Source organism: Petromyzon marinus, chromosome 2 (assembly GCF_048934315.1).
Source record: "Petromyzon marinus isolate PM22_M1 ecotype Great Lakes invasive population chromosome 2, UKy_Petmar_22M1.pri1.0, whole genome shotgun sequence".
Lineage (NCBI taxonomy): Eukaryota > Metazoa > Chordata > Hyperoartia > Petromyzontiformes > Petromyzontidae > Petromyzon > Petromyzon marinus.
This window is the reverse complement of record NC_133668.1, coordinates 23,684,050-23,694,384: the sequence shown is the minus strand read 5'-3', so window position 1 is coordinate 23,694,384 and position 10,335 is coordinate 23,684,050. Positions and strand designations below refer to the sequence as shown.

The window sequence follows — 10,335 nt, the reverse complement described above, 5'->3', positions numbered from 1 at the left end:
CACACATCATACACTTTCTCACTCACATCATGCACTGACTCACTCACACCATGCACTGACTCACTATGCACTGACTCACTCACACATCATGCACTCACTCACTCACACCATGCACTGACTCACTATGCACCGACTCACTCACACATCATACACTGACTCACTCACACATCATGCACTGACTCACTCACACATCATGCACTGACTCACTCACACATCATGCACTGACTCACTCACACATCATGCACTGACTCACTCACACCATGCACTGACTCACTATGCACTGACTCACACATCATGCACTGACTCACTCACACATCATGCACTGACTCACTCACACATCATGCACTGACTCACTCACACACTATGCACTGACTCACTCACACATCATGCACTGACTCACTCACACATCATGCACTGACTCACTCACACATCATGCACTGACTCACTCACACCATGCACTGACTCACTCACACATCATGCACTGACTCACTCACACCATGCACTGACTCACTCACACATCATGCACTGACTCACTCACACCATGCACTGACTCACTATGCACTGACTCACTCACACACTATGCACTGACTCACTCACACATCATGCACTGACTCACTCACACATCATACACTTTCTCACTCACATCATGCACTGACTCACTCACACCATGCACTGACTCACTATGCACTGACTCACTCACACACCATGCACTGACTCACTCACACATCATGCACTGACTCACTCACACATCATGCACTGACTCACTCACACATCATACACTTTCTCACTCACATCATGCACTGACTCACTCACACCATGCACTGACTCACTATGCACTGACTCACTCACACATCATGCACTGACTCACTCACACATCATACACTTTCTCACTCACATCATGCACTGACTCACTCACACCATGCACTGACTCACTATGCACTGACTCACTCACACATCATGCACTGACTCACTCACACATCATGCACTGACTCACTCACACATCATGCACTGACTCACTCACACCATGCACTGACTCACTATGCACTGACTCACACATCATGCACTGACTCACTCACACATCATGCACTGACTCACTCACACATCATGCACTGACTCACACATCATGCACTGACTCGCTCATCATGCGCTTACTCACTCACACATCATACACTCGCACAACCACTGACCCATTCACTCATCATACACAGGTTCACTCATCGTGTGCTGGCTCACTCGCACATCATACACTGACTCACTCATCATGCACTGACTAACACATCGTGCGCTGACTCACACATCATGCACTCACTCACACTGCCACTGACTCACTCACACATCATACACTGACTCACTCATCATACACTGACTCACTAATCATACACTGACTCACTCATCATACACTGACTCACGTTGCTGCTGACTCACTCACACATCATACACTGGGAGTGTCGTGCTGCCAGCTATGGCTGCAGTTTGTTGTCGTACGTGTTACGTATATCTTTGTTGTTAAATTTAAAATCACAGTTCCTATGATTACTGTTGTTACATTGTTTTATAGCTTTATTTTAGTGATTCGAAAACATATGGTTAATCTAAATTGTCGTATGGTTGTTGTTGTTGGCTTGCACCACATTGTGATTTTTGCACACAGCGTTTTAATATTTTTTTTGTGTGGAATATTTGCTGGTTTATTCAAGGATGTTTCTGTTACGCGTTGTCGCTTTAAGATGTGTTCAAATTTTGTTTGTTGCGGTTGCACCCGACTTAAAAGCCGCATGGCTCACAGGGCTATACCTAATAAATGAAACTTGAAAACTTGAATATTATGGTTAATGTTCCTCTGGATAATACGCTTCCCAGGATGGTTCAGATGTCTTGTGACCACCCCACCCCCTTCCCCAATGAATTTATCCCTAACATTACATTACACATCCATTGGTATTCAAAAATATTAGGTTTAAGAGAATGAAGTGGTGGAGGGTGGGGGGTCACAAGGCCTGGACCACCCTGTAAGAGAGTAGCCTGGGCTGTTCAAGATGTCAGGAAACAAGAAGAAGTATTATTGTAGGGCCTGGTCGCTTCTTCTTCTTCCGAGCCTTTCCCCCCACTCACGTGGTCCTCTCTCTCTCTCTCCACTCATTCCTGTCCTGACTTCCCGCAGCAGCGGCGGCTTTTGGCTTAGCCATTGAACAAAGATGGTCACTGCTTCGCGCGATTTCAGACGCACTTCTGGGGCCGTCTGGAACGCTCTTCCTTTCGATATTATGACGTCACTGGAGCTATGCACTTTTAAAATGGATCTAAAACTCATTCCTTTGGAACTGCTTTTTGTCTTTAGTTTGTTCGTCCGCCACACCTCCGGTTAGCACGGTTGGCTATGCACGACGCGAAAAAAGTTAAACATATTAACGTACATTTCCATTTCCTCATTCGAACCCACACTTGTCCCAATCCCACAATCTTTAGATCCTCATAATTTTTGGATAAAAAAATGGGTTACACTTTTAATATTCTTTGGGTCTTTTGATAAAGTCACGTACATAGGTGAAAAGAAAATAACAAAAAAAGAACAAAAACAACGACGTTTCAATCACAACACAAGCGATCGTCATCAGGAGGAAAAAAGAGGGGATAAGTCAAGATAAGTCAAGATTTTAACGTTGGGTAAAACAGTGGATACCAATGCAGCAACGGTCACAGTAACCATCAGCTGCCGATAGGTGTCAGTAGATACAAACTACAGTGTGTACAGTCATGACAACGCAGTTTATCTCCATCCTGGGACCTCCTTTGCCAGTACCAAAATATGAAAATAGGGTTTTCCAATTTTTTCTGGCAACAAAACAGGTGTTAAGATGTTAAAACACCAAACTGTGAATGCCAGTTTCAGAAACATTAACAGCATTGATAGGTTTTCCCCCTTTTTTGGCAACAAAACAGGTGTTAAGATGTTAAAACACCACAGTTTGGTGTTTTAACATCTATCAATGCTGTTAATGTATCTGAAATTGGCATTCATGGCCGTGAGTGCCATCTGGCGGTAACACTACTTATAGTGAACATTCCAGTCGAAAAGGGATCCTTTCGAGCAAATGGTGTTCAATTTTAGAGCCGTGGTTGCCTTATAATTAACGGCGAGTCTCTGCCAGCATTATATACGTATACATATACATTATTTGGTGATACTGCTTCGGCTGTGGGTACAATAAACCTAAGCACATTCGTCAATAACACTGCATTGAAATCAAACATAATAGACGACATTTTGGTGGCCCTATGCCCAAAAAGTCGATGATTATATATTTTTCAATTTAAGGCTATGTTGATGATTGTTTGAGTGTTTTATAAATATAATAGTTACTATATTATTCACACATTTTATGCTTAACCTGACCTTCATAAATACCAGAAAATACAAGTCTTTAAATATTGAATAGATTATCAGTGGATGTAACACGTTCACAAATGTAAGAAAATTAAATAGACTTTTCAGATGTGGATTCACACGCATTTACCTGCTGACATACCACATTTGAATCCTAACACAATGGGAAACACAACACTTAAACACAACACTTAAAGGGCTTGACCACTGGCCAAAAATTAACCTATTACTTGCAAAAAAAGTCCAGCTTTAACTACAGTAAAAAGGTCCCCAAAAGGTGATGTAAATCTGAGAAACAAATATATCTAGATTTACTTGATTAATCATGATATTTTGGGATTTGGCAGTCAGAAAAATATTGTCCAGTGGACACTGTGGACTTATACCACGTTAGAAAATTAGCCTTTACGATATTTAATATGCCATTCAATTGTCTTTTAATTGAATGTAGCAATGATGATTCAGAAAGTGTGGAGGCCTGGTTTAAATGGCACTTGATGGCAAATATTACAGTAAGTTAAATCGTAAGTTGCAATATAAACATGAAGCAACCTAAATAAGGTGTTCTGGCCCGGTAGCTCAGCGTGAGAGGAAATAAATTCAATCAGAAGGTTGCGAGTTCAAATTCTAGTTGGAGGTTGAATCAGTCTATGATCTCTCCAGGATGGACAATATCAGTACCACGTTGCGGAAATATTAAAAGTGCTTCTCCTCTGGAGGTATTTGCTTTCGCCTTAGGAATGTGGAATATACACCACTGGCTCAGAGCTGTAAACGGGAGTTGAGCAAGAAATCACTTTTTTGAGAAATATATGGTTTCAAGAAACAACACAGCCTACACATATATAGTATTCATAGTCTGGACGTTTTCACAAGTCATAGATGCTTTCAAACATGTATATACTTGATTTGAAGCTTTCGTGACTGCAGGAATCCATACTTTTTGGTTCTTTCGTGACTTTGCCGAACGAAGCAAAGAGTATGTATATACTGTAATTAGTATTGTATGAGGATCAACATGTAAATATATAAATATAAACCCATGCATACATAGCTGCATCAAATTCTGTAAACTCTCAAACTCTTTTGATATATATTTGCACAAGTACGAATAACATTGAAAATGCTAATTCGTTGAACTGTTGAATGGTTTACGTTTTAGCCTAATTAAAGCTGATGATAATGTCTGTCTCTTGTAACAGACGTTACATAGAACTGTTTTAAAATGGTGGTTAAGTTGCCGTTTACTAAATTTATTGTAAAATTTTAACTATACCTGTGATTATCTCACAGCCATGTAAGTGTTGGTTGGCCATTTTATGTAATTCCAGAATTCTTAAAGTAGTGCATGGACAGCTGACATACCTTATTTCACAATTGAGCTCAGTTGATATGAATTGAGGTCAATTAACTTGGCCTGTGCTGCTTCCAGAATTGTGGGTTTGTGTGTATATCTGCCCACACTAAAAATGTATGTGTGCGCGTATATTCAGAACATCATTACTTCCAGTTACCCAATGAAAACAGGTTAACACATGTCCTAAAGATTTGTCATACGCAACAGCGATCTCGGCACATGCTACAGTGAAATCGGAAATGGGGAGTGAATCAAACATGCGTTCCATTAAATTGTAATTACAAACTAAGCCAACATTTTCCATTTGATAAAGCCTGTATTTTCATTTTACTTGACATTTCATTACAATTCCAAATACAAGATCCCGTTGACATTTAAAAAATAATTTCCAAGGTGCTTTTGCGGAGTAGTGGTGGTGTGCCGCTGCTGCCGTCATACTGTATGATCAAATCGGTTTGCTCACTTAGTTTTTAACCAAAGGAAAAACGATGATTATTTTTTGATGGAGTGGGTGGTAATAAAAGTACCGAGCCACAAATTGAAAAACATATCAGTCAATCATCTAAATGTTATAGAGGGCAGTGTGTTATGGGTTAAGTAATAATTTTGTTGAATAACACAATTCTGCATATTAAAATCAGCACTCATAGAACATATATATATAAATAGTACACTCTCGGAATAGTTTAACGAGTAAAATAAATGTATATAAATATATAAATGCGTTTTAAGATGTCTTTGTCAGTGTCCATGTTTCCTATCCGTATGTCATAGCAGGTAATGTAACTCCTCGAAAACATTCTTAAAGCATATTGGAATGTTGGTGTTCATTATCCAGTTCGGTTTTTCCAAAGCACTTCAACCTGCTATTGTACAATTCTTTATTTTATCATCCATTCATTCAGCAGTGCAATGATCATGTTGAATAATAATACAAATTTATTTGGAGCAAAGATTTATTGTATTGTTTGCACATACAGTTATTTTATTGAATCAGGTGATATTTAATTGTGAGAGAATCAGAAATATTGAACAAGCGTTAAGCCATGAAAGATTGCAACATTTCATTCAAATGTGAGTTCATTCTTATGTTGTGACTGAGAAATCGCATAACTACATGATGGAAATTAACATCAGATTTTCATTCATTTTTAAAATCAGAATGTGTATTGTCCTCTTTTTCATGGCTGTTGTTACAGTATTTTAAAATGAAAGCATAATTCGTTTTTTTAAATGTCATATATTTGGAAGCAAATGGACATATTATTTTATTGAAATGCTGTCTTACATTTTTCCATTGATGGCTAAATGATAGCCATCTTGTAATCGTTTCTTATCACAGAACCGTACCAATGTGTAAGCGAGCAGTGTCCTACGCAGAAGAGAGGGAATATTTTTGCATCAGCTCAATCAGGCAAACACAACTCACATTATAATTTAAAGTGTTGTGGGTTGAAATCGTCATGCAACTTAACCACAATCATCAACACCAAGGGCCACAAACACATAAACAGCACAATGTCTAGCTGCTACAGCCTCTGAATTGGTTTATTATCTGCAATATCAAGTTTGCAGTTCAAAGGAGCCTATTGATGTGATATACATTAATTCCTATATCCTTTGATTTTTATTTACAAAAATCTTGTTTATAGTGTTTCAGTTTTTGGCTTGCTGTCTTTTCAATCGTTTGAAGGCATTTGGTTGTTTTTGTACTGAAAATCCTACAGCTCATTTAAACTCTATATATTTTTTTTCTTTTTGGAGTGGAGGAAACTACTAGGTACCAGCAGACGGCTGACATATTACAAGGATCCAGTTGCCCAGACTATTTTGGGATGTGTCTATCGCTAGCTTTCATTCAGACATACTATGCAAGTGAATTAATGGTCGAAGTTTGTGCATTATCTCTGCTCAAGCAATATCGAGACACGTCATGGCTCACAGCAATGACGAATGAATAAGGTAAAAAATAACATTTAGAATAAATGAAAGAAATAAAACTAAATAGAATGGCATTTGAGCCTTCGACAAGCATTTGTTGATAAATATAGCAGTGCCTTTTTTACTTTATCAAATTTCATTGTAGAGGTGTGTCTTTTTTAGTAAATAGCCCTGGGTATACATACTACTGTTATTGATTGGAGCCATCAATGAACAATGTATAACTTAAAATATAAAAGTAACATCAGAAATCCACATAGATTTATTTCGTCAATCATTGTATTCACGATAGCAGTAATATTCGTGAAAATGCATAAACTCTAGTTAGCCACTTTGTTAACGACTAATGCAACTATATTTTTGCATTGAACACGTTTCATATCCCTTATTACACCTGTTAGCACATTTGTTTCTCATCATATTTCTTCCACAAATGTATTATCTTAACATTCATTCCATTGCACAGTGTTTTATATGGTGTGCAGACTTCTTTTGCAGGGTTATTACAATGCTGGCATCTGATTAAACGCTTCCAAAGAACTCCGCTTATCAGCGAACAAAGAATTTGCACCAACTGGCAGACATCACATTTCTCTTGGTATTATGGAGCAACATAGCAATGTTTTTTTTAATGAAATGTCCTTGTTTTAGAATAGGAGTTTTACGAACTAAGCTACGAACCCCTCAGTCTAAGTTGAATTCAAAGCAACTGCTCATGATGGTGAGTGATATCTCGATTGACCTTTCTCCAGCACCCCTTCAGTAATCCACACTTGTGGTCAAACCCCCTCCATGACTGACAATGTGGAGGCCTTTACATAGTGGAATATCTGACGAAGGCCTGAAAAACCAGTTGGTTTCACACGTAATGTATATATTCAAATGAATGTATGGTAGTGTTACTTAGTCCGAACTTCCCCAAAAAACATTGACATTGTTTGAGAAATAATCAAATCATATTTTTGGAGTCATGAAAAATTTAGTTTTACTGCTTGGCAATAAATCAAATAATTTAAATTCTGCTTTAATAACATACTCTTTCCATATCCTCTTAAAAATGCTAACACTTTCCACAGTCAGTTGATATTTAATTTACAAACAAATAATATATTTTGTTTAATTATGCGATCACTATGCAAACACCTGATTTAACATAAACAATACATTATTCTTTCAGATGGCTAAATTAAATTTAACTGCGAACAGATTAATATCTAAGTTAGTTAGCCATTAAACTGCTTTGTGTGAGAGCGGATTAACATTGCTACACGGCTTTCAAATTTATATTTGAGGCGGTGTGAAATTATGTGACCCAGGGTTGGGTACGCGTAGCCGCAGTCACACACAGGAGAGTATATTGTAGTACCACGCAATTTCGATTCTGAAATTGGCATCACGCACAGTTTGTGCTGTGTTTCCAAACCGCCATTTTTGATCTCGGGCCGTGGATGTGAGATGTTGTGGAGATCATTGATTGACATGTTTAGGTCAGCTTCTTATCGATGCAGCGTTGCAGCTTTGAAGTGAATAATTTGGTCCCAGCGATATCTGACGGCACAGGGTGCCAAGGGAATGGCGTAGATTTTTTAAGTTCTCATCACGTTTAGTTGGGTATTAATGAGCCGACAGTGGTAGCTTTTTTTCCCAAACGAGGGCGCAGTTCTCTGCTGTTGAGTATCCCAGGGAAATGGTCGATGTTCGAAGCATTGAGGAATCCATCCCGCCGCTCGAACCAACTAAAAAAAAACACACACACAAAACAATTCATTTATTACATTTCATCTGACACAATGTACAAACAAACAGCTAGGATTGATCAGTGAATGCAAAGTGTATTCAATGCACCATGCAAACAAAAGCACCATAGTGGATGTCATGGAAATAACAATTCTGCGTAACATCAAAAGTAACTCAGCATTGTATGATATAGTGCTACAAAAATGGATTGTATCATTAATCAGTCACAAAAGGCTTGCATACATTCTATAATATGCACTGGTTCACACTAATGTGGTTTCCCTCTCATCTATAATATATTTTAAATCCTAAATAAACATACATTTTAGTATAGTTTTCGTATTTTTTCTTATGACTGTCTTAAATGTTGTGCATCTCATCCCAACATTTTGTTAGACTTTTTATGTTGGTCGAGATTGTAAGTCTACATTATTATAGCTCATATTAGTAATACAACGATGATGATCTGGGTCAAACACTCGCTTTGCACATATTCTGTAGCTCACTTCTACAAATGAGAGCTAATGTCACTACTCTACCCAAAAATAAAAGTGATTTCAAATTAGCATTGAGGCAGTGCTCAACTTTTGTCCACAGGCTTGAGCCAGTGGTTAAAGTTACACATTCATATGGCAGGGGCGATTATTGCAATAGACAAAACGATGTTGACTTCTCCCCACATTTCATTTAATCGATCCCATAGAGATAATGGGCTGAGATAACTGCCAACCAGTTGTTGAACTTACACCTTTCCGATTGTGAGCGAGCCACTTCACTCTACCACTGAGTACCCTGGTTGAATAATCTACCCCATGCTCCTCGAGAATATTGCAAAGTACATCCATATGCATGTCTATGCATTCATTGCTATGTATGCTATAAAGCATGTGCTTTTATTCCATGAATATTGTCATCTATGACTCGACATTCCACACCAGGATACCACACCAGGATATGCATTAACCTTACACCTACTCAGCATCAAGGCACAATTGCCAATCCTAATTTCAAGCTTGTGCGTGGGAAGTGGGTAATCTATGAACATGACCACTGCACAATGTCTGTGTTATATTAATTATATTTAAAACAATGTGAAATAGTTAAAATATCCTACCCTTTGGCAGCCTACCAAATGTGGTGGTAAAATGCATATACAGCAAAGGATAATATAATACACTTAACAGTATACGACTGTATTGTTTTCAGGAAAAAAAAACTCTAATTAGGACAAACTGAATATGAAAATAAGAAATTATGTGAAATAAGATGCTCGGAAAATGATCGCAAACAGGCTATGTTGGTACGTCATGATGGCAATTCTTATATTTTAAGTTACCTGTTTTGCATATTGAAAGTCCATTATTCATTATTATCAGACTTTTAAATGTGAAATTATGTTTGCAATAAAACAAAAATATGCACAATGGAAAATGAACCAAACAATACTTATTTCCGCAGCGATCATTGTGATTGTGCTTCTGCCTGTGTATTTATGGTTAACAATGATAAATAGTTAATAAACATAATTAAACATTAAAAAAAGAAAACTAATTTTACCTGTGGCATAGTTGTGTTCTCAGTGAGAAAACAAAGAGTGGTTCGATATAAGCCTTCGCAGACTCTTGAGGCAAGAACTGTTAGCGAGCACCTATTAAGGTTGGCACGCCACATGAGTGGGTGGTTGGCCAGCACCACCACGCCCTACCGCTTTTGTCTCCCGAGTGGCGATGTTTATATACTCCGCAACAAGCACTCATTTGAGGCTGAGTCGACCTAGAGGAGGCCCAGGACCGGTTCAGATAATCGTCACTGGTTTTGGCGACCATGAGCGGAAATCGAACTCGGGCAGCTGGATTCGTAGCACAGCGCGCTAACCACTGCTCCACCACTCTCCAGATCTCAACTGGTCCACCCC

At 38.4% G+C, this 10,335-nt stretch overlaps 1 long non-coding RNA gene across 2 annotated transcripts in view; it reads right to left on the bottom strand.

The window, feature by feature from the left end:
• Positions 1-5,663: 5,663 nt before the first annotated feature.
• LOC116944837 (uncharacterized) overlaps positions 5,664-10,335 on the bottom strand; it is an 85,387-nt gene continuing 80,715 nt past the window's right edge. For both annotated transcript variants that reach the window (XR_012945917.1, XR_012945918.1), the window contains one exon: positions 5,664-8,419. This is a non-coding gene — a long non-coding RNA (uncharacterized LOC116944837). The remainder of the gene's footprint in view (positions 8,420-10,335) is intronic.